General features: G+C 39.5%; 1 protein-coding gene across 2 annotated transcripts in view; it reads left to right on the forward strand.

The window, feature by feature from the left end:
* Nucleotides 1–27,492, forward strand: part of Kcnmb2 (potassium channel subfamily M regulatory beta subunit 2) — a 366,796-nt gene that overhangs the window by 61,061 nt on the left and 278,243 nt on the right. The window lies entirely within an intron of this gene.

Raw genomic sequence — 27,492 nt, forward strand, 5'->3', positions numbered from 1 at the left:
TCCTCACATTTCCCTGAGGTCAGATTTTTGGTGGAATAATCTCAAGGACACAGTCACTGTTTTGGATTAGAAAGATGAATGAAGTTCAATAGGCCAAGATTAGGCAGGAAATTAAATCAAGGTCTGACAGGGTATGGGTTGAGTCTAAACAATAAGATAAAACTGAAGACAAAGCAAACAGAAGACCCAAATACAGGGTGAGATGGGTTAGTAGCTTGAAGTGAGAAAGATGAAAATCTCATCCCATTGCTAAAATAGAGGAAGTCCGGCCTCCACCTTTTCTTACAGTTCTCCAGCTGAGTACTTCTTACCAGTACATGTTAAAAGAAACCAGCATCTTTAATCTGTGGTCTGGCATCAAATATGGTAGCAGCCGGAAGGACAATGATTCCCAAGTGGTTAAAAGGAAAAAGAAATCATTTGCCACATAGCATATGCTATTACTAAAGACTTCATTTAGAGAGATTATGTTTAGGTTTTGTCAAGATGCTTAACATTGCCATGCAAGCCATGAGAAAACCAAAGATGACCTCAACACACAGCCAAAGTTTTGTCCATACTCCCAAGCCAGTGTGGTAGCCTTTATTAATAGCTCAGTTGAAGTCAACTGTTGAAAAATATGGGCACTTCCATTCAGCAAACAGGTACTGCTCAGTTATATGACCCATCAAGCAACACTCAATTCAGAAAAGAAATCACTTAAGTTGTGTGCTTAGAGTATGGTGTGGATGTACTCAAACAAAAGTAGGTAATGTCAATAAAATAAGCAGACATTTGTTTATCATAGCTGCCTAAAATGCACACACGTATTTGCTTGTTCTATGGCTAGAATGGACCTTGATATTAAAAACACCGGAGCAGGGCAGAGTTGCAGAGTTGTTTCTATATCTACCCTTAGAAAAGATAATGAAAACAGCAAAGTTTGGAAAAGATAGAGCTGTGTGTGTGTGTGTGTGTGTGTGTGTGTGTGTGTGTGTGTGTTTCTCCCATGTGGGGTAAAAGAAACAGAAGCTCAGAAATGAATCTCCAACTCTAAAACCGTGCCCACAGCCTTTGGGTCTAACTTCATTTTTGTGGAAATGAGCAGTTCATCCATGCACAGAAATTAAAGTGTACAGGGGGGGAAAGTGCTACACAAAATATGAATTGTAATGAAATCTAAAATGCCAGTGGCTCTCTTATTGTGTGGTTTATATGATCATGAAGCAAAACAGCCTGGGTAATGAGAGGTCACAATGGCTAAAAACTGGAGCACTAATGGCTCTAACCCACTGGTGAGAAGCAGTGATCTCAGTAAAATACAACATTAATGGAAATAGCCCTACTGGGGAAAAGATGACATCTGTATTGTAGAAAACTGAGAAATGGAGAAACCGTCTCACTCCATGTAAAAGTCTATTGTTTTAGCAAATAATGCCTTGTTAGATTGGTCGAGAAATTTCTCTTTCAAGAATTTGCTGCCAATGTTTCTACTACCTGGACATCAATCTTCCTTCTTTGCAGTGAATCAGCCAAGTGTGTCTGTACCATACTTAAGAATGTTCCTACATATGGCAGCTGTGATGAGTATGCCATGGTGTGAAAGGCTATGGTTAATCCAAGTCCAAGCAGCCTTCCAGAAAGGAAAGAGGGCTCCAAGGAGGATCAGACACTACCTGGGGCTTATACAGGTAGTGCCTTTGACAGTCAAAAAAGTCAGTAAGGAGACCCTCCTCAGCTCTGTACTACCTCCACTGGAAGATAGCTTTCCTCCAACATTGCCTGTTGGGTTTTTGTTTTGCTTTGTTTTGTTTTGTTTTGTTTTGTTTTGTTTTGTTGATTGCTTTATTTTTGCTTTTGGCTAGTTCTCTTTTGGTTTCAATTTTTTAAAATATGGCTAAGGGGACAATCTTAGGATTTGTAACAGGCCATAGAAATGATGAGGACTTCTACCATTTTCTCAGCTTAACTAGACAAGTTGTGTGATATTTTACTAGGTATAAAGCTGTTCAAAGAGCAGAATTGCTTCTAAAATTTTTAAAATGTCACCAAGTACAAGGGTATACACATATTTGGAAAAGCATAAATGCACACAAAACCTTCTGAGTATAAGGTGAAAAAAATGAGCAGGTATAAAAATTGCTGAAAGAATATCTTTAAACCCATATTATGGTTAATTCACAACTAGAAAATTGGAAAATTTAAAACGAAAGTGAAATATACAGATGGGCATGCAGGAGGGAAGGAAGAAATAAATGTAGCTCAGAAGAAAAAAGAATAGACTCTTTCTTTTTTTTTTTTTTTTTTTTTTGGTTTTTCTCCGGTACCAGGAACCGAACTCACAACCTTGCGCTTGCCAGGCAGGCGCTTTGCCGCTGAGCTAAATCCCCAGCCCCAAGAATAGACTCTTTCATCTGCGGTATGTGGGACTGTGAAGGGAGCCAAGCACTGAGATTAGGTCTTACTGAACCATTTGTTCCTCGCAATGATACACTGTTTATCTCTATCTAGGCAATCCGTGCTCCAGAGTCTTAATTTGAATGATATTTTCACAAGTTAATTCCACATAAATTGGAGAAATTTCTATGTATTATTTTAATCTTCAACTGTTTATTGGTAAATAGGATGAGGAAAGATAGATAAGTAACTGTAAAAAAATAAAGACTGGGAAAGAGAAGTCATCTCCATGACTTATGGAAAGGCAAGGCAATACCCGGCTTAATCCTCTGGTTACAAAGGGATAGTTCTTCAACTCCATTTCTGCAAATCCCAAAGGGCTCTGTTCTGAATGAGAGAGAGGCAACAGTTTACTAGGTGCAAATACAGTATAGTTTCCAAAACAGGGGGGAAGAGCTCTCTGGGTGATTAGAAAAGACTGCTGGCTGAGTTTAGCAGACTGAGTTTCAACCTTTGCCCTCCTCCAATTCCATCAAGAGAATGGCACTCTCCTATCCTTCATGAAGCTGGTTCTGGCAGTGAGGTGAGGAGGGCCCAGGCTCCTCCAGGAGGAGACTTCCAAATTCCAGGGGCAGGGACTGGTAGGTGGAGTAGGAGGGTAGGGCACAGTCAGTCGAGTGGTTGACATAATTTGAAATCCCCTTGCTAGGAAATTGAAGTGCTCCCTATGAAAATAACTCCCACTTTTACTACACAGGGGTGTGACTCAATGTGACAGAATTCTCTTGTGAATTATGACTCACAGCCTAAAGTTTAAAACAGGAGACCATAGAAGTTTATGCTTACTGTTATTAAATGAATTGTCTTCTCCAAAATTCACATTAAGGCCCTAACTCCAACATTACTGTGCAGATAGGGAGTTTTAGGGATTTTAAGAAGGCAAATACAGTTAAATGAAGTCATAGGGTAGGGTCCTATCTCTCTCTCTCTCTCTCACACTCACTTGCTCGCTCTGCACAAACACACTGCAAACACACTGAAAAAAGGCCATGTGAGGATGCAGTGAGAAAACAGACATCTGTAAGATTTGGAGAGACCTCCATAGAAACCTAATATTCAGACCCCAGGACCTTGGACTTCCAGCTTTTAGAACTGTGAGAAAGTATCTGTTGTTTAAGCCACCCAATCTATAATATTTCATTACAGCAGCCAGCACAGGCCAATACACTTACCAAACTGTGTCAAGACCCAGCGTATATTGGGCTTCTTGATCCTGACCCCCACACATCATGACCTTCTGTGTATCAGGTATGCTGATGCGTGAGGCATCTCACCTCTCCCAAAAGAGGAGCACTTCATTGGCAGGCCACGGACAGACCAAGTACAAACTTTCCACTGAATACAGCCTTACTCACTTGCTGAATTAATGCCAATTAATGCTTAAGCTAAGGATCTCCTCAAGGGAGATATTTACCATATGATAGACAACATTCCTTTCCTCAGGACACATTTCATCTCCTCTTCTAAGCAGTCTGACTGCACATTTTTATCTCTCATTTTCTGCCTGGAAAGCACAGTTCAGAGGAGGTTTCTGGCCCTGGCCACACAGCCAGCTTCCTCTCACCATCCAGTGTACCATGGGCCTCCGAAAGACAAATGCACTTCTGACCAACTGCCTCTCCTCAGAGGCACACCCTGGTTTTCTCTGTTCTAAGGCTTCACTTTGTTTTCACATTTGTAAAAGAACAAACGAGATGCACAGAACTCCCTCCTTCTCTATCCCCTCTGGCTTTTTACAATCAACTGCAAAAGACTGTCCAAGTTCAAGAAAATTGATTTTTTCCATTTAAATAATCTAATCTTCACAAACCTCTTAACACCCAAACAAAAACCATTTAAGGCACAGCAAGACAATTAATATTGAAAATAGTCTCCACAGGGGATCTGCATACCTGTCTACCCACGTGTCCTGCTCACAGGAAGTATCTGGTAAGTGGTTCTAAGTGTATGGAGAGGTTTACCACATCACAGATGGACTTTTCACTTACCCAATCAAATACTAATTAAAATGCATTAAAATATAGCTTGTTTTGAACAGCTTCACTAAGATTCTTACTGATATTTTTGAAACCCATTGAGTCAGAAAATGAATGCTACAGAGTCTATTTTTTGGCCATAGTTCTGTACATTGTTCAGACTCTCTGGTGCTGTCTCTCTGGAGAGAGGGAAAGAGCCAGGGAAAGGACAGAAGTCATTATTTAAAGGCCAAATCGCCATCATGAGCATCACAAGCAAATTCAAAATTCACGGGTCCACACAAGCATAGAAATATTGATTGCTTTGCTACTCACCTTGACTTTTATAAATTAAGAGCATTCAGTGGAACTAGAATAAGACTGATAAAACCATGCCTAGCAAGACTCCCCTGCCACCCGCAATCATGCAGATCCTGCTCATCCCAAAATTGTCTGGCTTTGAAAGCACTTTTCCACTTGTAAGAGCAAGTAACAATCCCATCATCCCTAAGGAAGTTGTTCCTATTCTGAAGTTCATGGACAAGTTTCTGGAAATCTGTGGACTTTCTCAATTAGGAAGTGTGCTTCTGAAGGAGGATATATCAATGCATGAAGATATCTATGAGTTCAAACACGTCGGGAACAAGAATTCTCTCCTTCTCTGTACTCCACTGACCCTGGTTTATTACCTTTCTGTACATGAGAGGTGCCTTCCTTCGCCATCTGGTCCTGCACTGTGTGTCCTATATCATGAATTCGTGAATTCTCCCCACCTCCACAATGTGATTATCTCTCATCCATCCTTTGGATAATTGATTAAACATCATTTTGCCTGCCTACTCCTCTGAACTACTTTCCCTCACAATTTTCTTACAAAGCATTTAGGACAGTGTAGAATTTAATATCTGTGCAATTATGTGACTGATGTTTATCGCTTCCATTACACAAGCTCCGTGAGAGTAAGAACTCTTTCTGTTTTTTCCACTTTTTTAACAGAACCTAGATTATTATATGTAATTGATAATAATATTTGCTATGAGAATGGAAGATGCATGAATAATAAATGAATTAATGAGTATCCAAAACCCTATATTCTGTAAAACCTCCTACGTGGCTTTAAACTGCAGGCTCCTAAACTAGTTCATGCCATCTGCTTCCTTTTCTGAAATGTTACATTCCTAAGCACATAACGCCACAGTCCATTTGTGCACTGTGTGTTGTTACCTGACTGTGTCATTTAAATCTTGATTACTCAGGTGACCTCCAGGCTGTTTGGGACAGAAACAGATCTTATACTCCTTTTGTAGCTCTCATCTTATCTGACTCCTTTTTGAGCACATATTACAAAACAATCAGATGCATATGTTGAATTTAATAAATGCAATCATAACCTGCTGTCTAATGCCCCACAGCAAGTCGGCAAATTTTAGTTTAGTCTTTTCCACACTAATTAACAATACCGATAAGGTGGTAAGTATGTGACCTGCTTCTCAGATTGAACACCAGCTTTCTAAAGGCCTGGATCAGGCCTTTAGGCCTGAAAGTGCGGGGCTGTGCTAGATGCCCTGCAGACTCACAGCTCTGTGGCTGACCACAATACTCATGCATACAGGTAGGCTTTGGCAGTCAGTAACTGTATCTTCCATGAGACCTGAAAAAAGATATATAAATACAAAGTCAAGCTTCATATAAGTTTTCTGAACACCTTTGCATTCCACAAGTTATAATGCCCTCTTTGCAGAAGGCTCAATAATTTCACACTGCTCTTCTAGGCAATCTACTTGAGCACCCATAGGGCTCTTTACTTCTTACACCTGGAGTTTGAGTCACTGAGTCACTTACACCACCCAGATCAAGGCCCAGTAATATTGTCCTGTCCGCTAGAAACCTGCAGGGTTAACTAGAGGGATAGTCTTTCTTTCTCATTCACTTTCTACCTTCAGGGCAAGGCCAACGCATTTAAACAGACATGAGCCTGACTGACAGACAGGTGAGGAAGGGGAAGATCAAGAGAGATTACTGTAATACTCAGAAGTTCAGGCAATGGGCATAGTTCAGAACTCAGTCAACAAATATTCAAAGGCAGCATCTGTCCAAAATCATTATTCATGAAGACAAAATTAATCGAGTTTGTGAACCAGAGAAGATTCTGCTTAATGTGCTGGAAAGAAGCAATATTATAGCATCTATGTAACTGATATTGTTCTTGGGCCTAAAGATGCACCATGCTTTCAAAACTGAAACATGGAAATAGTACATGTTTTTCTGGGATTTCATGAAACTAAACAGAGTGAGTTTATATTAAGAGGGACCACAACTCTACCTATGAGAGCAAATGCTGGCCCACATCAATAATCTCCAAATAGAACACTGTACTGTTCCTTAACATCTCTTTAGTATAAACCCCTTGTGTTAGTACTCTAAGTCTTCTGTAACAAACTGTAGCACACTAGGTAGCTTAAACAATAGAAATTCACATTCTCACAGTTCTGGGGACTGGAAATCCAAGATCAAGGTGAAGGTGCTGCCAGGCTGGGTTTCTTCTGAGACCTCTCCCCTTGGATTGTAGATGTCAGCCTTCTTTCTGTGTCCTCTGATGGATGCCTCCTGGTCTGTGCATTGTCTGTGTCACCTTTTCTTTGGAGAAGACACCAATCATGTTCCAGTTGGATACAGAGCCATCCATGTGTTCTCATTTTACCTTATTTACTTCTTTGAAGGCTCTCTCCCAAATAGCTACGTTGTAAGGTACTGAGGGTGATAGCTTCAACACGTGAGTTTGATGGGAGCAGGAAGGTACATAATTTAACTAAGAGCACCTCTCTGGAGCTAATAATATCTCCTCCTAAGCAGTCTCTGTACCTCTCCAATACTTTTCTCCTCTAAACTGTGCCATAACCAGACATCTTCCTTAAATATTTTTCTGACCCTATAGTTTTCTTCCTGGGAACTAACTGCCTATCACCTATAGATTATAGAATAAAGTCCATACTCTCACTGGACACAGCGGGCTCTTCCTGGTTTTAGTTTTATGTGGCTCTTCAACTCCCAAACTAATAAAACTCCACCCTGTTCTCTGTCAAAGACTCACACTTCACAGCGCCTGAGCTTTGATTTCAAGTCTCCTTCTGCCCTGAATTCATTGCCTTTCTCTATCCCCACCCAGGATACATCTACCCAATCAGCATTCATCCTCTAACCTCCAGTACCACCAGCAGCTCCCATCTTCCAAAATTCAAATCCTATGCACTTTTGAGAGTATTCTTAAGTCTATCTTCCTCTTGTAAACATGTCTTGGCTCTCTCAACAGAAAGTAATCTTTCTTTCCTCTATATTTCTGTCTTAGCCAATCTTATGGCATCTATAATAATATAATATGGAAAGAAATATATTATGTTCCTTGGAGACAGAATCTTCATTAGTTTCCTGAGATTACTGTAAGACATATTTGGTGATATAAGCAACACAAATATACTCTGTCATAGTTCTAGAGGCCAGAAGTCTGAAATCAAGATGGCACTGTGGCTCAATCTAAAGGCTCTAGAGTAGATATAATGTCCTTCCTCTTCCAGATTCTGGTGTCTGTAGGTCTTCCTGACTTGGGGCCACATCATCGCCATCTCTGTCTCTGAGGTCACACTGCCTCCTCATCTTCTGTCCATGTTGAATTTCCCTTTATCTTTCTCTCATGAAGATACTTACCATTGGACTTAGACCTGTATGGATGAGCCAGAATTATTTTCTCATCTCGAGATTCTTTATTGTATGTGTAGACTTATTTTCCAGAAACGGTAACATTGTAGGTTTGGGGAATTAGCATGTACACATCACTATTCAGTGTACTATCAAATTCAGTCTGATCCATCTTTGTATGCTCACAGTGTATCACAATACCATACATATGTAGGTACTCAACAAATATTTGTGGATTGTAAGAATAACCAGTAAAACAGTATTTTAGCTCTACCCTAACTTTTGACAGCTTGTTCACTGAGTAAACAAACTGTTAGTCCAAAATAACACAATCAGTGAATTGCTTTGTTGTTTTAAAGATAAAGCTTCCAGCATTGTTTATACAAAAGGGAATAGAAAATAACTGGTGGATTTCTGGCATAAACCTCTAAGCCATATGAATTACTTATTGATAGCTTTTATATCTGTTATAATACCTTATTTAGACACTTTTCAATTTTTAATCAAAGAGAATTTTTGTATGTTTTAATTAAGTTTTTCTTTGTGTTTCTTCATATTCTAAATTCTTCAGTGCCAGGAGTGCTAAAATGTTTTTATGCATTATTTTATTCAAAGCAAAATTAAATTGGCTCATTCTAACTTTCAATTCCACCCATTTACAAACATTTCTTGTAAAGCATCAGATGTATATACTCCTAATGTAAAATGAGAAAAATTAATTACTTACAGTGTGGCATCATTTTGCATGGGAACATCATTTATCTTGTAAGCAAATATTACAAACAGTATATAATAGTCCTACTGTAGATATTTTTAAAATAATTGAACTTTTATTTTAGAATACATATATTTTTGCTGTATAAAAATGCTGAAGAGTGGTTGAAATAATACTTTAGGGTCGGGGATGTAGCTAAGCAGCACAGTGCCTGCCTGGCAAGCACAAAGCCCTGAGTTTGATCCCTAGTACCAAAAAATAAAATAAAATAACACCTGAACAGTGATCAGCATTCTGTACTCTTCAGATTGCTTTTCTGTGCATGTCATCTCATTAAGCCACCTGAACACTGCTATGGTTAGGGAGTGCTTGGTCACCCAAGGCCTCATACCCTGGAAGTTTCATCCTGTTTGATGTGTTGAGTTGGTGGATTCTGAGAGGCAGGTCCTTGTGCGAGGTGATTAGATCACAGGGGGTGCTGTCTTCTGTAGACATTAATGCTGGTATTGTGGAGTGGGTTAGTTCTTATGAGAGCAGGTTGTTATAAAGCAAGGCCATCCTCATGTATTTTGCTTTTCTGCATGTGATCATTTCTCTCTCCATTATTCTTCCACGGTTGTGCCAGATAACTGCCAGATGCTAGTACCATGCTGTTTGGACCAGCCACCAATACACATATCAGCATCAGTTGTCCTGTTGTAGCAACACAAGACAGACTAAGCCAGAAATCCTGAAAGGAAAGTACGACCCACTTTACTTGACTATGCAATCACTGGCAGAGATTTTTTAGAATGTACGCTTGTAATGATCAATAAAGTCCCTTTCACAGAGAATAAATATTCATCAGGACCTATAAAGATAAGAGACTTTTAATTCTTTTTTACAGAGCTTGTTAAAGCCCAAGGTCTCTCTATTTGTCCTAAGATAAAAAGACCTGATCTTTTAAAAGCAATGGAAAATGTACTGAAATCACAAAGAAATGGCTTTTAGAGTTACAAAATGTCTTAAAAACTCTCCAGGTGTCAGACTTAGTTGACTTTCAAAAGAGGTAAGTCACTTTTCCAAGGTCACAAGGCCAGGACTAGAACCCAAGTCTTTTGCTTCCCAGTCTGTGAATATACTGCTACAGGCAGAATTCAAAGTCATATATTTTACATTGCTATATATCAGCACTGTAACACACACAGAGCCAAATGGGTCAAGTGATTTTGAAATTTTTGTGTGTTACAGAGGTCCAGGAAGTGGGAAAAACCTGGTGATATGCTAGAGGTGGTTTCTTTCTCCTGTCAGATCTCCTTTTTAGCATCTCTTCCTAGGTCTGTGTTCACTGATGTCACATGGATAGCGTTTACACCAAGGAGATCAGCAAACACTACAGATTAGGACTTCAGATGGAGCAGAGGGCTAAACAGCTGTTGAACATGAACTACTTTAACACAGAGAAAACCTCAGCCCTCCTCAGTAAGAACGATGTTCACCTCTCAGTTCCCAGTCACAGATGCATCAGAGTAAAATAAATAAAAACATTAATTTCCTTTCTTTAAAACTTGAACATGAAATTAAAGTTATAAAACAGGATCTAGAGGCTGGGGAATTAGCTCAGCGGCACAGCGCCTGCCTGGCAAGCATGAGGTCGTGAGTTCGATTCCTGGTACGGGGGCGGGGGGGGGGACAACAACAACACAAAAAACAGTATCTATTCCTTACGTACTTACCAGGTGATAGGCCCTAACTTGGGGTTTTACATACTTTACACTTTAAGTTTCCCTATTCACCTGTTAAGGTAGATAGTCCTGACACAGGAAAATAAAAACTCCCAACCTGAATGATATCTGGGATGGGTTCGTGTTCTATAATATCGAAGAATGAATTTTAGGAACAGTGGAGGTTAAGAGCAGAATATATTTATTGAGGGAAAGGAAGCTTCTGTCCAAAAGGGACAGAAGGGGGGCCTGAGTGGGCTGCCAAGGACCTTGCCCTTCCCGGGGAACTTTATAGAGCAAAACCCTGAGGTGAGGAGGGTCCAAGATAGAGGACAAATGGGACATTACAAGGTGAGCATGGGGTGGGACAAAACTATGGTCAGCCAATAAGTTTACAAGTATAATAGTTCAGGTTAAATTGAGTAAACTGGTATCATATGGGGAAGTGAGTCACATAGCAAGGGGGCATGAATACAGCACAGGGGCTTTCCCTGTAGGGGTCGGGCTAGTGACTCCTTCTGGCTTTTTGAAGGTGGTTGTTATCTATTTAGAATATCAGTCCCTGATGTTTACACCTAGGGAGGTGTGTGGGTGCATTTGTTTAGTCCTTTTGTCTTGAGGTCTGGCCCACAGGTATCTTATCTTGTGTTTCCTATTGGTTCCTTTGATGGCCTGGCCCTATCTGACTACCTATAATATTTCTATCTAACTCAGCTGCCTATAACAGTCCTACTACCCTCATTTTATGAATGAAGAAACCAAAGCTCCAAACTGATTAGAAATTTATCAAATTTGCTGGCAATAAGTGGAATAACTAGAATCAAATACTAGATCTGTTCCAAAGCCTGTTTTCCCCCCTATCATGCTGCTTCTCAACCTACCCCTATACACTGTACTTTAAATACAGTATTTCTAGCTGTAGCTGCTGAGTGTCTGCTAATGCCCGATGCTGTGTTTGACCACAGGTAACTGTAAATCTTCTGGCAGAGTGGGTGTTAGTATCATCTTGCATTTTATCAATAACCGAGCTGACAATCAGAAAGGCGAAGTGAGTGACCTCACCCACAAGCTAGGAAGTGGTAGGGTGGAATTTACACCAGACTTATTCAGCCCAGATGTCTTCTCAAAATGCCTCGAACTTCCATGTGAAGTGCCAGAAACACCTGGATAAATGTGAATAAAAAGCCACAGTTAATCACTTTTACAAGCATGACTTTTGTTTTATGGTCTCTATGTTACCAGCAGTTCTGGTGGATTTTAGGTTTATTCTATAGGACAGAAATCCAGAATTTGGTGAAATAAAAGAGCTGAACAGAGTGACCATGATGATCCGCCTTGATAACTCGAGTCTCCTAAGTACTAGCGTGGTTATTAATAGACCTTTTGTGTTTACTTGGATTTACCAGAAAGTAAAATTTTCCTCTTATTCGTTTAAAGAAATCTCAGGACTCAGAACAATAATGAGAATGACTGTTAAACTCTCAAGTTTCCAGATGACGTTTGGATCTAATGCGGCTAACCCCATAGAGCAAATGCTTTGAACTGCGATGGAAAAATCAACTGTGCTTGTTACCCATTGCTGTTTTCCAGTCCTACTGTACTCTAAACCTAGTAGTGGTGCTACTGGAAATCCCCAAATCACATAAAATAGAGGAGGAAATGTAAAAAAAATGAGCATGGTGGAAAAACAAAAACCTTCATGTAAAGCTGACAGACTAATTAGAATATAAAGAAAACCCTAACCCTGTTTAAACCAAGTATAAGTTATTAAGTGTCTAGAGAAACTTGGGGCCACCTCTGTAAACTATTTCAAGCATCTAACCAATCTATGTGATTTAACCCCATGTAGCTCCCCAGAGAAGTCCTATATACCAAGGATGAGAATATGGGAGGGATAGAAACTTCCTATAGTGGTTTGTTGTTTAAGGAGATGGCATAAAATGAGTTTCCTCAAAAACATTAAAGAATAACTATACATTAATATGCTGACCCTAAGCCTCAGTGTTGTGGTATAGGAGAAAAGAGCAGTTTGTGTTGCCTGCCCAGGCTAGGTTGGTCTGGAAATGCTTTAAAGAACATAACTAAAGGTATAAAGGACAAGATACAGGGCTTGACTAGGTCTTCAGTAAAAGGCAAGGAAGCCATTCCAGCAATTTCAAGAGGAAAGTAAAGACAAACCAAAGTCTTCGAGATAAGAAGGACTTTGTTGAGGTCTAGAACATTTCTCAGTTATGTTTTTTCAAAAAATAAGACTGCAGAGGAGCTATGCATCCAATTTGAGGACCCCAGTTGGCCACCTAGAGAAGGTTAAACTTATAACAGAAGGCACCTGTCATCCACCACAAGTCCTTGGGAACAATTATCACACTAGAAGTGGAGGTCATGGTTCAAGAAAACTTCATCTTCTGTCTTAAGGAAATAGGAGGCACTTCCATGGCCTCAGGGCCTCACATAGGTGGAGGGTGAATGCCTTGGTGATCGGTCCACATGCCTGCACATGTAGGTTTCCACTTCTTCTCTGTAACTCCTGGTGGAAACAATTCTGTACCTACAGCAGTGCTACACTGGATGCAGCTATGGAATCCCAGCAACTTTTTCCTTCACATTTTCAGTACTCTAACAGTGTGTATTTAAGCTTTTTTGTAAACTTCCAAAAGATGTGGGTATTTCCTGATGATCCTTCGCATCCTGTGTGGCCTTCCATCCTTGGGGCGCCCAACAGTTTTGCTTCCTAAACGTTTCATTCTGTTTTATTATCCTGCTCTGCAGATGATGATGTATGTGTTACCTTACAGGCAATTTTATCATCTGAGGCCCTACAGTTTTGTGTGTTTTTGGTTAAAACTGCCTGGATTCACCACTTCTATGCTCTGACTAACTGCTAGACTATTGCCTTTGCAGTGTTAATGTCTGTCATACATTGTATTATAACTACAACTTCTGTGTCCTCAGAGACAGTCCGAATCTACTTGTGCACATCTCCATTATTAAAAGCCAACTTCAGCAAGAAAGCCTGGAATTCTAGATCTGTCCTATCTGGAATGCCATTTTGGCCTGGTAAATGTTTGTTCACTTCTCATGTCTCAATTTAAACTCCCTATACACACACACACACACACACACACACACACACACACATTGCCCTTTAATGTAGACTTCATCTTGTCCTCACTACATCCTCTAAATATTTCTACCATGTCAAGGAAAGGTTGACTGCAAACATGTTAAATAGCTACCTTCCCCATGAAGTTATGAGCTCCTCGAGGTCAAGGGCATGGAATTCTCTTCCCCATGGCCCCCAAACCTCATGTAGGTACCAGGTAAATGCCTTCATGATAGGTCTAGATCTAGGGTCATAGCTCTTTCCTCGTCTGTGTCTGCCTTGCATTTATAACTACAATCAGTCATATAATAAAGCAGCTTGGGCCTATTCCGGTGAAGAAATAAGCAAAAAATAAATATTCCAGAGGATCAGGGAACCACATTTTATGCATTACAATCCACTCCACTCAAGTGTCAGGAGATAATAAATGGCAAGTGCATGCTTACTCTCGGGTCAGCAGTCATCGCACTTACTGAATTATCGTCTCCATGGTGGATTGTATTCTTCGCAGGGTTCAGGATCCTGTCCTAGTCATTTCTGTCTTCCCAGGTCCATCTCAATACCAAGCCTCAAGAATGGGCCTCTAGCCATCAGTAGTTAATTGGTGAGATCTGCTTTCTACCTCCTGCCACATTTGGTGCATATAGTCTCCCAACAGCCCCCTTCCAAAGAATTACAGGGAGAAGTATCAGAAGATTTTGGGTAAAGAGAAGCAGCACAAATTGAGCCAAGTTGGCCCCAAAATTGATACCTGCACACCTAGCCCTGAGGAACAAATTCCAGAAATGGATGACCTTTTATCTCTACTCAGCACCTGGGAACGTATATTTGATTTTAAGGAGACAGCAGCATCTTGGAGGAAAAGGTCTGTTAACTCCAGACTTCCTAAGTTTCCACTGAGCACTGGGACCAGGAGAGTGGCACAAGGACAGGGGCAATCGAAGACACTGCCTGGCAGAAAAGAATATTCAGCTCATCTCCCAACTCCAAGAAACACAGAATCCTATCAGCCTAAAGAAACATTAGAAGTTTATGATGCAGAAATAAGTAGCTTGTGCGTGACACATTTCCAACTTATGGCAATGCAGCTATTAGAATGGAATGCTCTCCAATGGATGAGACCAGATTAGACTCCATTGCTACCAGCCAAATGCAGCTCAGGAAAATTGACAATTGCATGCAAATGGGAATGATTAGTATTACCTCTGCTGTTAGACTCTTCCCAATGGGAAGGTGGCAGAGCATTTGTTTGCAATAGACTGTTAGAAAAAGCAGACATATGTCTGGGTTGTCTTTTGAAGATGTTGTTTTGTCTCTGCATCTTTCCCTGAATAGTATTAAATTATTTATTCATTCCATTATTCAGCAACATTAATTGAGTATTTTCTAGTACCAGGCAAAGTGCTCAGCTCTAAGATGCAAAGATAAATAAGACCTCTGCCTTTCAGAAGTTTACAGACTAGTAGAGGAGAAGGGTAAATGAACAATTAAAAATTGTAATGATGGAATAGCGCTCACATGCTAGAGAACAAACAGCAGGCCAGCTAAGTAGACTTTGCTTTTTCTGGGAAAGGCTGAAGTTTTTGAAAGGCCGGGCTTTCTGGTGTAATCTCTTGTCATGGTGCCAAAGTGTGTGCAACCTGTAGTCAGGCGGAAGGTTGGTGTGCAAAGGCATGAAGGTGAGGGACAGTTGTGTGCTGTGGGTGAACCATGGTTCTTTGTTTACTGTGTGGGACTAGAAAAGGCTCAGGCAGGAGGAAGCAGGGATAAATTGACTCCACAATCCCATGCAACACAGAGCTAAAGGCATCCAGCCTGCTGAGAATAATTTCTTAAATGCAATGGGAGTATTTGAAGCATTCACTGCTCCATCAGTCTGATTCAGCATGCAACTCCTTTTTGGGTATGTAGTCAGTTTTTGTTCATTTGCTTCATTTTCGATGGGGGGGAAAGAAATGGATGTATAATATTGTTTATTGTGTTTAGTATCAATTCTACTCTCATAGATGTCAGAGTTTTAGGGAACTGCAAGATTACTTAATTCAATCTCTATTTTGTAAATGAGCAAAGTGAACTCTACCAAGTTTAAATGACTTGATTAAGGCTATATAAATAATAAAATCCCTAGCATCCACTTTTTCTTTTCAAATTCTTTAAGTATATCAAAGAAGTTTAGGAGCCTAACTTTAATGTACATCACTTCTCAGAAAGCTAAATTCTTCCATTAAATCTCCACTTAAGAGCTCTCATTATAGACACTGTGCTTTGCCTAACTTCCATTCCACGTTCCAGAGTTGTGCCCTTCTTTGAAGGCACCAAAACCTAGGACATATTTTTTCCTCCCGCCCCCCACCCCAGCCACTCCATTAGATTTCCTTGGTATATGCAGGGGATAGAAATAAGTCCCTCCCTACCCAAACATGCCTCAAAGATGTAGCCCAACAGTTCTTGGGGTGGTATGGCTACATTTGCTTCTGCTTTATTGAAATTATAAATAAATTTTTCTAAATAATAAGTGATTGCATGTGACTTAGATACTCTTCATGAATATGAGACCGACAGACCTCAGAAGACTTCTGAATCATTTCTGGCACCACCCAGAGGCCTCACCCTTTGCTTCAGTGATCCTTTCTCCTAACCTTGGGGTTTAGTCTCATTAAAAAGCAAATACTGGGCTTTCACTGTAATTCAGCCATAAAGTACTTGCTTAGCATGGATGCAACCCTGGGTTCTACTCCTAGAGTGAAAAAATAACTAAAGCAAATATTTGTTAACCTATTTTCTTCATTTCACCACTGTAAAGACATCCTTTACCAATCCTTATAGTATGGTGCTAGACCGTGGTTATCATTAAAATAAGTAGAGAGGCTGGGGATGTAGTTTAGTCATAGAGAGTTTGCCTAGAATCTGTGAGACCCTGGATTCAATCCACGGCAACACACACAAAAGAGGAGCAAATCTAAATATTTTTCTGATGAATTATATTTTGAGGAAATAACCCAGATAAAAGAACATTTCCGCTGAGTTCACTTCCATTAAGAAGTCTCATATTAAATAATGGTCTAAGAGAAATCCTCCTGGAATTATCTGAAAATGTCCTTGTTCACTCAGGAAAAAATGTCCAAAATTGTAACACATGCAGTACTCCCAAGAAAAATGTGACCAAAGCCTTCACCTCCTTATCCCAGTGAGTAAAATCTGAAACAGGTTTAACATTTACTGTGTTACCAAAGAGTTTGGGTTATGTTATGGTTTAGGGCTAGAAGTCCCCACAAAGCCTCATCCAGTTTTAGATGGGCCTTTTTTTGGAAGCAGATCAGTCTAGAGTTTGTGATTAATTCTTAGTGAAATGCTGGGATTAAGGGGTACTGGGATCAAGGGTAAGTAACTGCTGGATAAATCCACTGATTGGATTGACACCACCCTAATCCCAGCAGTCTGCATAGGATAAAAGGGGCAGAAAGAGATTTGTTTCCCCCTTTTGCCCTTGTTGCTTTTGCTGTCTTCCACCACATGAACTGTTGCCCCTCCTCCCTGTGCCACACTGCCTTGGAGCTAGCTGAGTATGGACTGAAACCTCCACAAACTGTGAGCTAAATAAACATTTTAAACCTTTCACCCTTTAAGTTTGGGCATCATGTATTTTGTCTCAGCAACAAGAGAAAAGTAACCAAGACAGGTTATTTCTTCACATATTATCTGATATAAGCAATCAAAGATCATATGCAGAATGAATGAAGTGAAGAGTAGAAAGAACACTTACTGGGATTCAATTCTCCTGACAGAGGAAGTACTCAAAAGCCTGTTGTTACAAACTTGTTACCCCTGGAACTGTGTTTCTGCACAATATGTCCCTGGAGATCAGGACACAGAGTTGTTGCCATGAACTTCTCAGACACGTTGACATGATAAACAAGAACTGAACGTCTGTTAGGTTAACTGCACAGATGTTGCTTCAAACCAAGCAACTGTCCTGAGCAAGAAAATGTTACCACAGAGCGAGTGCGCTCATGCTCACTCACTGAGACTCTGTCCTCACTTTTAGAAAGCTCTCAGGGGAAGACATTTGCCAGCTCCCTGGTTTGGTTAATAACATGGAGCTCTGTAGCCTTTTCCTTCAAGCACCGTGTTCAAGAGACCGGTTCAGCAGTTACAATAGAAACTCCAGACACCCAGCATGTTCAGTAAGGAGGTAATCTCATTCCAGGACTATATTTTCTTCTCTACTGATGCTTGAATTTAAATCTTGGCTTAGGTTTAGACTTCCACCAAGTTAGGGATGCCCCCCAGGTCATTCTAAAATTAAAATAATACAACTCTGGGAAGCGATGCAAAATATAATTTCATACACAGTGGCAGGGAGTGCAACTTAATACAATACGGAGTGCTATGTGTGTTTATGAGGAGGGACATGGGAGTAATGGAAAAAGTAAAGGATGAGGCTAAGAGATTTAGCCTGGGCGAATCATAAATGGCCTTCAGTATCACACTAAAGAGTTCAAGGTTAACTCCTCCTACTTTCATAGGCTCCCTGTTCCCTACCTTCATGTTCTTCCTGTTCCCTCAGCGATGGCATCAGAATAGCTATAGGAATTATTAGTAGCATGTGTTTGTCTTTCCCTACTAGTCAACAGCAAAACGGCAGAACCTATATCCAAGTTGTCTTTGCTTCTTCGGTGCTTAGCACAGTGAACAAAGTAACCCTTCCATGAATACCAGCTGATATCATTCGGACTGTTTCACAAACTAAAAGCAATGTTTGCTATTTTATTAAATAGACAGACTGAATGAAGAGCCTGAATATCTGATTGAGTTTAAGTGTTACTCATGGTGCTGTATTTCACTCTAGTCCAAGTAAACCACAGAGAGAAACTTCACTGACGTCAGGCCACCTCTATCACCATAAGCAGTTCACTTCAGTCATGTAGAATGTATGCAAAGTTCCATACAGCAGAAACCCTTTGCCCACTGGTTTTTAGATTAAAATGTAAGGTAATGGGTTCTATTGTGTTGTTTGCTCTTACCAACTCTTAGAGAAGGGCCAATTAGGCAGATTAATCCTGTGGGTCAGTATAAATTTAATCTGTATAATACTCTAAATAGAACAGAACTCCATATTGTCTCAGGACTATCTCTACCTAATAAAGTGAAAACAGATCTTATAAAACATGTTCAGTCCCCAATTCAACCAAAACATAAATAGTCACGTCCCATGCCTTTTTTATATTTGGAATTTTTGCTGTTTAATAACTAATAATAATAACATAATGAAAATCACAACCACTTTGGGGACTCTGTTACTTGTTAGGAGCTTTCCTAGGTGCTGTTGAGTAAGAATATTATTCCTGTTTTTCATATCAGAAAAATTGAGTCTCAGAAGAAGCCCATATTAGCAAAGGCCAAGTTAATAAATAATCGAGGCAGAGGTAAACCTGTCAATTTGTACCAGATCAAAAATTTCAACTCATTTCATCATGGGACTTCATTTATTATCATTTTTATCTTTTAATGTATTTCATACTAAAAACTCATGCTGTCAAGACAGGAGCATGTTACTGGTTATTACAAAAACAAGTGAGAACTTTTAATCCACAAAGAATGAAAACACAAAACACTGATCTCATCTTACACATATTATAGTAAGACGATTAGCTGTGCACTAATAAAACACTGAAGACTTCACATACACACGTTTGCACTTTGAAACAAGAAACACAGGACAATTTTTTTATCTTTGATATTTTCATGACCTCAAAGAGAACATCACAGATCACAGGTTTGAGTCTGTTTCCCTGATATAAAAATCAGGATATACACCAGCCTTAAAGCAGACTCTGTTAGTAATGACATCTTTAGGGAAATACAAACGTTCTGATTTGGGATATTCTCTCTCCACCTAAAGCAATCTGTTTTGGCTGTCAAGTAGTGTGGTTTCTCATCCCTTTAACAATATCATAACAACAAATACAATATTTTTTTCTCATCACATGACTAAAGGGAGAAGTTTATCATGGGACTTCTTTAGTAAACACCTTTATATATTTTATAATAAGTGACTATATTAAAGTTAAAAAAGATGGCCCATTTTTAATATGAGATAAATTACAATAAAGATATAATAAAGTTCAGCAAGAATCTTGGTGTGACCACAAGCAGTATGCTTGTTTGGGGTGACATTATTACAATGTTACATGAGTCATTTGGCTAACTTCAGTTTAAATGTGAGCCAGATGTGCTCGCTTTGGCAGCACATAAAAGTGATCCAGAGCTTGAGAGAAACAAAAAGGCATATGTCGGTGCAACAGGTGCTTCCTTTGGTCCTACCTATAGCTTACAAAAGGCCACAATCCCATCAAAAGGAAAAGCAAACAAATCTGCCAACATGATAAAGATAAGTTTCTAAATGAGGTTTCTGTATGGTGATTGAATAAATGAAAAGATAAAAATATATTGGAAAACCTCTTTTTCTATCACAAAGCCCTACTCAATATTAAGGGACTATTTTGCTATTTATTGTTTAATATGGGAGATGTTAATCATGCCTAGATCAGAAATGTCTTTCATTCAGTAAGATGATTTCAATGATACTGTAAATCATTCATGAAGACTTTAACTGGGTTTTCCATATCATCAGAACATTAAGCAAAAAGGCAAAGTTAAAATATTAAACAATGTCTGTTTCATTGTCACTGTGTATTGAGAAATTCTTCTCAAATCCATTACCCCAAACAGTGTAGTGTGATGTAGTTAGTTAATACTGTATTCTAAGTATATTTATCAAACAGTGCTCAGAATATAGGTTTAAATTTTAAATATTCCAATTTTCATTTAATCTTTTAAGTGGTAGGAAAATTTTTCATTTTAAATTAGAAATTCAATGTTTTTAGTTTTTGAAAGTCTAAATGGAATCTTCAAAAAGCAGCTAGAACAGATGATATTTAGGACAAGGTGTTTAAAAGATACCAAGAAAGTCTCAACCACTCGTGAGTCCTTACCTAAATGTCCTCTTCTATTTAGCTAACTTTTTATTATAAGGAGCTCAGTCTTTTCCACTCAATATTGTGCTCAACCCAGAGCCTTTGCATATGTAAAAATATCTACAAGGGCTTGACATTACAACTCTTTAATGGGAACTGTAAGGACCCAACCTGTCATTTTACAAAGGATGACAACTGGTTTTTACTCTGCATTCATTAAATGACTCGAAAATTCTGCTTAGAACACCTTATGGAAAAGGGCAGTGACAACATCAGGAGGGCTCTGTGACAGCAGAGCCATGCCTGACACACACCATCCAGCATGGACAAGAAGAGGTGAAACTTTTTGTGCTACCATCCCTGTTTCCATACTCACTTGGAGCTAAGAAAACCTTTGCCCACAATGACTGGGAAGATGCCACTAAGCCAATCTAGAGGTCAGATCAGTCAAAAGAAAAACATGCAGCCTTTTAAGTCTTAAGTCCAGTGTTCTTTTTGTTTTGTTTTGTTTTGTTTTGTTTTGTTGTTTTGTTTTTTTGAGACAGGGTCTCCCTGTGTGGTGCAGGCTGGCCTTAAACTCACTATGTAGCCCAGGCTGGCCTCAAACTCACAATGATCCTCCTGCCTCAGGATAATATGCCTGGCTAGGTCGAGTATTCTTATTCGTCTAGCATATTCATTCCCATCACACATTGATTTCATTTTATTAGACCACTTTTTACTGTGACCATGTGAAAAGGGACACAAAATCCTGAAATGGAATAACAGCAGAAAATGTAAAATCTCTGTAGTTTGGGCCAAAATCATTTTTGGCTAGAATTGGCTGTCCCAATCTCTTTATTACATACTTTAAGAAAGAAGACGATGAAACCTTGAAACATTATAAGCTGAGAGACAGACATAAAAATTACAGCTCCTATAGAATTTCATATTGTGAACTGATGGGGCAATTTGTGTAAGCAATTTAAGTAAATATACAGAAACCTCCTTATGGCATTTCCCAGACAACTGATCTATGCAATAAGTTAGAAAATAAGTAAGAAATATTGCATGCCTCTGCTGTGTTGTCAAAGATGAAAAATACGGGCGGAAAGTGTTACGAGCAAAAGAATGGGAAACCCTGTATCCGTGCTTCTTAGTAATGGCTTATTATTCATATGCACATAAAGATCTCACAAATGACTTCTGTGCAAGATGAGGTACATTAGCTGATTTTGCAAGATAGACTCCCATGTCCCATAGATGAGAATCAATTGACTTGTCCTATTTATTTAACAATAGCAAAACACTCCATCATCTGAAGTCCTGACTCTAAGCTATTATAAGTGGCACACATTTATTCTGCCTAAGAAAATCAAAAGTTCTCAGTTTTCAAACAGTTCTTTATGTGTCTCCCAGAACCATTTCTAAGACTTATTAGAAAGAAAACCTGGCCCCTGCAGAGTTGTTTGATTCATGCATTATTCCTTTTCACCCTGACCTATACCAACCCAGACCAGAGTCATAACTGTCACAGGAAGAGACCCTTTTGAACTTTTTTCGAGAGGATCTGTCCCTCATGTGGCATGCTTAAGCCTGGCTCCAGGAGGGCAAAAATGTGGGTAAAACACTCAGGGCAGACATCTCACTTGACTACCTGAAAAGGGGGTCTTTGCAAAGACAAAACATGGATTGACTGGAAGGAAACTGTTTCTCATATGTAATATGCCATGTACAATTTTTGGCATTGAACCATAAATACAACAAACATAGCAATGTATTCAATAGTAATATTTGTTAATTTGACACAGCAGGTGAATACTGAATTACAAAAATTTACATATCTTGGTAGAGCAGAAACTGCGTCGGTTTTATAATCAAATATAAATCTGAGTCCAAATTCAGTCACTAATTGGCTGTCAGAATGGAGACCTGGTTCAACTTCTACGCAGCTGTTTTGCCTTTACGTTATATGCCATGGTATGCTGTGGTAAGTATAGAAATAGTATATATTCAAGGTGTAACTCTTAGTAAGTGTTAAATAGTGATTTAGATGTTTTTATATTTTAATTTTTGACATAATTGTCCATATTTGTTATTTGTCACAAATGATAGGATTTCATAATTTTATGGCTGAATACTGTGCTACTGTATACCTATAACACATTTTCTGTTATCATCGTGCTGTGTCACAATGTTAGTGTTTGTGTCCCTATCTAGAGGGTGGGAAGGGTGTGTGTTGGTCTTGGCAAGGCTGGACCCCTTTAACTTTTTCTTGTCTCACTCCATGCTTCCTTTGGCTAAATGATCTTTTCTGTTTTGATCTGACACTGACCAGACTTCAGCCTTTACAGTGAAGCACTGTTTGGCTTCAACTGTATATAATTAATTTCTATCCCATTTCAAAAAATTTAGCTCAACTGTACAAATTCATTTCCATCTAATTTCAAAAATTTTAGTTATGAGCATCTTTTCAAACAATATCTTAGTGATGCAATACAGATAAAAGTTTTACTAAAAATCTCCACTCTTCACATATTTTAAGAAGCCAAAATTCATAGCACTTTTCATAGTGGGCTCAGTGATCTTCAGGAAAGTGGCAGTGACCCCTCAAGGTATGTCTGGACTGTGTGAAATGTTATGGACTTCAGCATGGTGGTTGGGGTCCCTCCTGGAATCTAGAGAGAAGGGAGCATGGAAGCTGGATGAGCTACAAAGAGAAGACAACTATCAGCTCCAAATGCTACCAGCCAGTGCTCTCTCTGCTGCGCCCTGTACTTGCATGTCTGGGAGGGAGGTAAATGAGTTGCTTCTGCAGTGTCTCCTACATAATGTCCTCTGTTCTATCTGTGAAATGTTGTCACTCTGATTGGCTTTACCTTGGAACAAATGACTATATTCTAGGTTAAATACTAACTATAAGATGCACATGAACTTAAATATGTAAAAACCACAGAAAAGCCAAGCACCAGTGTAAGAAGGTTGAGAGAAATTATATACCTTTCTCAAAGTTGAATATATGAAATGGAGGACCTGGATATTCTGGACCCCAAAGCCCATTTTTCCCCAAGACTACAAACTATCTGGCAAGCAAGTGGTCTTACTTTTCACGTTATCAATAGATGTTCCATGTTAACCACTGTGGAAAATCAAAATAAAATAAGGATGCAGTCTCTGCTAACAAGACGCTCACAGTCTGGCTGTGCCTGTGAGACATAGAACTGAGAACCACAAATCCCAACACGGAGACATTGCCATGTGCCTTACAGATAGAGAAGTGGGAGAGATCCATGAGACCAGGAATCCTTCAGAGTAATGCAGGAGAAAAGTGATCATTTTATATTACAAAGAAAAGACAGGATTAGAGTATCAGAAAATGTTCTTTCTGGCCAGATTGTAAATATTTTATTGGCATTTAATGGGAGGGGAACAGGGAAGCTTTGGAGCTATTCCGCCTCTGTTGTAACTTCTCAGGTCTGACATCAACCAGTGCTGTAACATGATAGCAACCACAAACAATATGTAAACAAAAGAACACGGCTCGCTTCCAATAAAACTTTATTTCTATAAACAACAGATGGTGGGACAGATTTGACATGAAAACTATATTTTTCCAATTCCTGGGTTAGGCTGCGGATCTAGTTACAAACCTCTTAGCCTGACCCTCAAGGTCTTTCCAGTTGGACTAAAATCTACATTTTCAATCTCTCCAGACTTCTGAATAGGTGAAGAACCTGAGCAATGGAGGCAAAAATGGAAAAGTCATGTTCTAGATTGAGAAAAATCAGTACAGCTAGCACAGAGGATTCTTACGAAGTGTAGGGTGAGACTAAAAACATAGACTTGGGTCCAATAGCAGAGTTCCATAAAAACCAGATCAGGGGCCTTAACCCAAATGTATGGACAGTGGAAATATTTGTAGACATTTAAACAAAGAAGAAAGGTGTTTTCATAAGGTTAAAATTTTTGAGGTAAGGTTTTTCCTTAAGTCTCGTAAAGATCAGTAATATTTACTCCATGTGTGGTAGACGTGGCAGTGTGTCACCTAGATACCCCTTCATGGAAGACTTTGTTGTCCACATGAGGAGTATGATCTGCACCCAAGCTTCAGCTGTCAGTTCCTTCAGGGTCTCCTGTATTTCAGAGAAACGTTTCACCCAAAGTTAAGCCCTTCCTGGGCAGCCCACGCCGGAAGCCAGAGCAAAGAAGTGGTGTGAGTTCCACCATGGGATTTTGAAGAACTTTCTGATGGGCAATATCTTTTCCAAACCTTGTTGCAAATAGCCCAAAACTTTTCAAAGTCAGTGTCACAGTTTAACCTCTTGTTTACCTAGGTATGCTCCTTCCTTCTTTCCCTCACAGAAATACAGTGCATTTTTTAAATGCATCACACCAAAAATTCATGTTAAATTTCTAACCCCCAGAACTGTTACTTACTAGGAAATAGAGTCAATGTATGTAGTTAAGAGGAGATTTTACCAGAATAAAGGAGGCTTTTTTAACCCGATATTACTGGTGGCCTGAACATGGCCACATACATAGGGAGAACAGAATGTGAAAATAAAGGCAGAAAGTGGGTGATGCTAGCAAGAGCCAAGGAATGTCAGAAATTGCCAGCAAATCAGCAGAAGGTATGGGAAAGGCAAAGAATGGATCTTTCCCTCCAAGACTCAGAAGAAACCAATCCTGCTAATTCTTACTGTCAGCCTCTAAAACCAAGAAGGAATAAATCTTTGTTGTTGAGACCCCTCCATTTAAGACACTTTGTTACAGGAGTCTAAAACCAAGAAGGAATAAATCTTACTCTAAGTGGTATTTCTTCAATACCTACTGTGTGCCAGGATCTTATGTGTAATCCTTCTTCCTTGTTGAGCCCTCCAGATAGGTATTATCACCATTTTATTAGACCCACAGGAAGCTGAGGCTTGAGTAATAAACCCCAAATTAAACTGAACTCTCATTTATCTTTCTGAACCAAAGCCCATGTTCAGAACAATCTTCCATTCTTACATCTGGTAATCTGAGCAATGTAGTTTAAGATAACAATATGTAATATAACAACCACTGTTAATTCTTATCATTTTGTCTTGAAACCCTGTATCACTTTTAAGGTTCTTGCTTTGTTTTTTTTATCTCTGTGATGTTGGTATGCTGCTATTGTTCTTTTTTTTTTTTCCTCATTTACTATTCTCTTTAAAATTAAAAAGAAAAGAAAGAAGCTTGCAAAACCTTCAAAAAAAAAAAGGACTAAACCAGGCAACCTTCAGAATTTGGTGGTTCTAGACAGTGAACAAAAGAGAGGGGAAAGGCCATGCCTCTGGGATTCCAGAGAAATGCTCGCAGAGCCACACTGTACAGGTAGAAACTGATGTACCTGCGGGCCTATCACAAGCACACCTGTGCTCTGCCAGAGGAAGCCCCACCCCTAGGATGCACTAAGGGTGTCCAGGATGGTTACCATCACAAGTCGCCCCTCTCGAGCTCCTGTGAGCAGATTCTAGAAAGGAACATAATGGAAAACACAGAGACCTTAGGATCTGGGTTAAGGGAAGATGATAATATGAATTATATACCATAAAATTGATTTTAAAGAAGTGGCAATCCCCAACCTAAAATGACTCTATGCAGAGGAGTCACAGATGGGGAGAGCCGGAGCTCAGGGAGTGCTCTGGGTGTCAGCAGCTACTAAAGCTCTCCTCGCACAAACATGTGTTAAATGGGGATTTTTAGAATTTTCAATTCTCTTTCACCAGCATTTGCTTCTGTAATCTTCTCAGCAGAATTAATGAGTCTAGAAAGCAAATAATAAAGCCAGGGAGATTTCTAAGAATGTACCCACAGAGCACGTAAAACCACAAAAGAATCTTTTCTTCTTTCTCATGCCTCAGCTGATTGGGGAAATAAATGAATACTCAGTAAACATTCCTGGCATCAGATATTTCCAAGCATTGTATTATGCCTCTGAATGTCGTGTAAGTTAATTATCTTTACGAGTATTGGTAATTATTTGGAAAGCGTGCTCTTGGATCTCCTAGCAGCAGCACTGAGGACTCAATCAGGAGGGCAACAGTGTCTTCCCTTTCAGTGGGGATCTGAAATGTTACCTGCTGAATGTGTAGTGCAATCACTGCACACAAAAATGGGGCCATTGAGGGTGCAAATCTGACTAGGGAAAGGTGTTGGGATTCTTTAAAAGCCTTCAAGATCTGAAGGATGATTCAGAAAAGCAATGATTTAGTCCACTCCATGTTTTCATTTGAAGTGACTGGTGTACAGTGGATTTACCCAAGACCGCAGGTTGGTAATGGTGCAGCTTGGACTATAATCTGCATGTTATAAATTCTAAATTAATGTCCTTTCCATATGATGGCCAAATAAGCTAGGAAAATATTGACACTTTGGACCACAGTGAAAGCAGTTTGCATAATTGTTATGGTTTGTGTCTGGGTGTCCCCCCAAAGCCTCATGTGGTCATGGGGCAGGCTTTTAGAGTTTGATTGATTATGGGTGTGAGAGCTACACCTGCCCTGGGGTGGATAGTTTGCATATGTAAGGGAGAGCAAGAGGCTGCTTGGGGCCATTTCCTGGCGTTTGTGCTTGTTGCTTTTGCTGTGTTCTGCCGCCAAGAGCTGTGGCCCTCTGCCATGTGCCACTCTGCCTTGTAACCTGCCAAGTATGGACTGAAACCTCCACAAACTGTAAGCAAAGTAAACTTTTCCTTCCTTAATTTTGGGCATCAGGTATTTTGTCCCAGAAATGAGAGAAAAGTAACCAAGACAATAATCTAATCATGTAGCTGCATATATTTTCTTTCAATCTCACCTTGAAGTTAGACATATTGTGAACAATCCAGAAGACATAGGGATGTCCTGAAGAACTTTGTGGTATCATGGGAAGAACATGGGCTTTGGTTCAGAAAGATAAATGAGAG

This window comes from Chinchilla lanigera, unplaced genomic scaffold (genome assembly GCF_000276665.1).
Source record: "Chinchilla lanigera isolate Chin_1 unplaced genomic scaffold, ChiLan1.0 scaffold00019, whole genome shotgun sequence".
Lineage (NCBI taxonomy): Eukaryota > Metazoa > Chordata > Mammalia > Rodentia > Chinchillidae > Chinchilla > Chinchilla lanigera.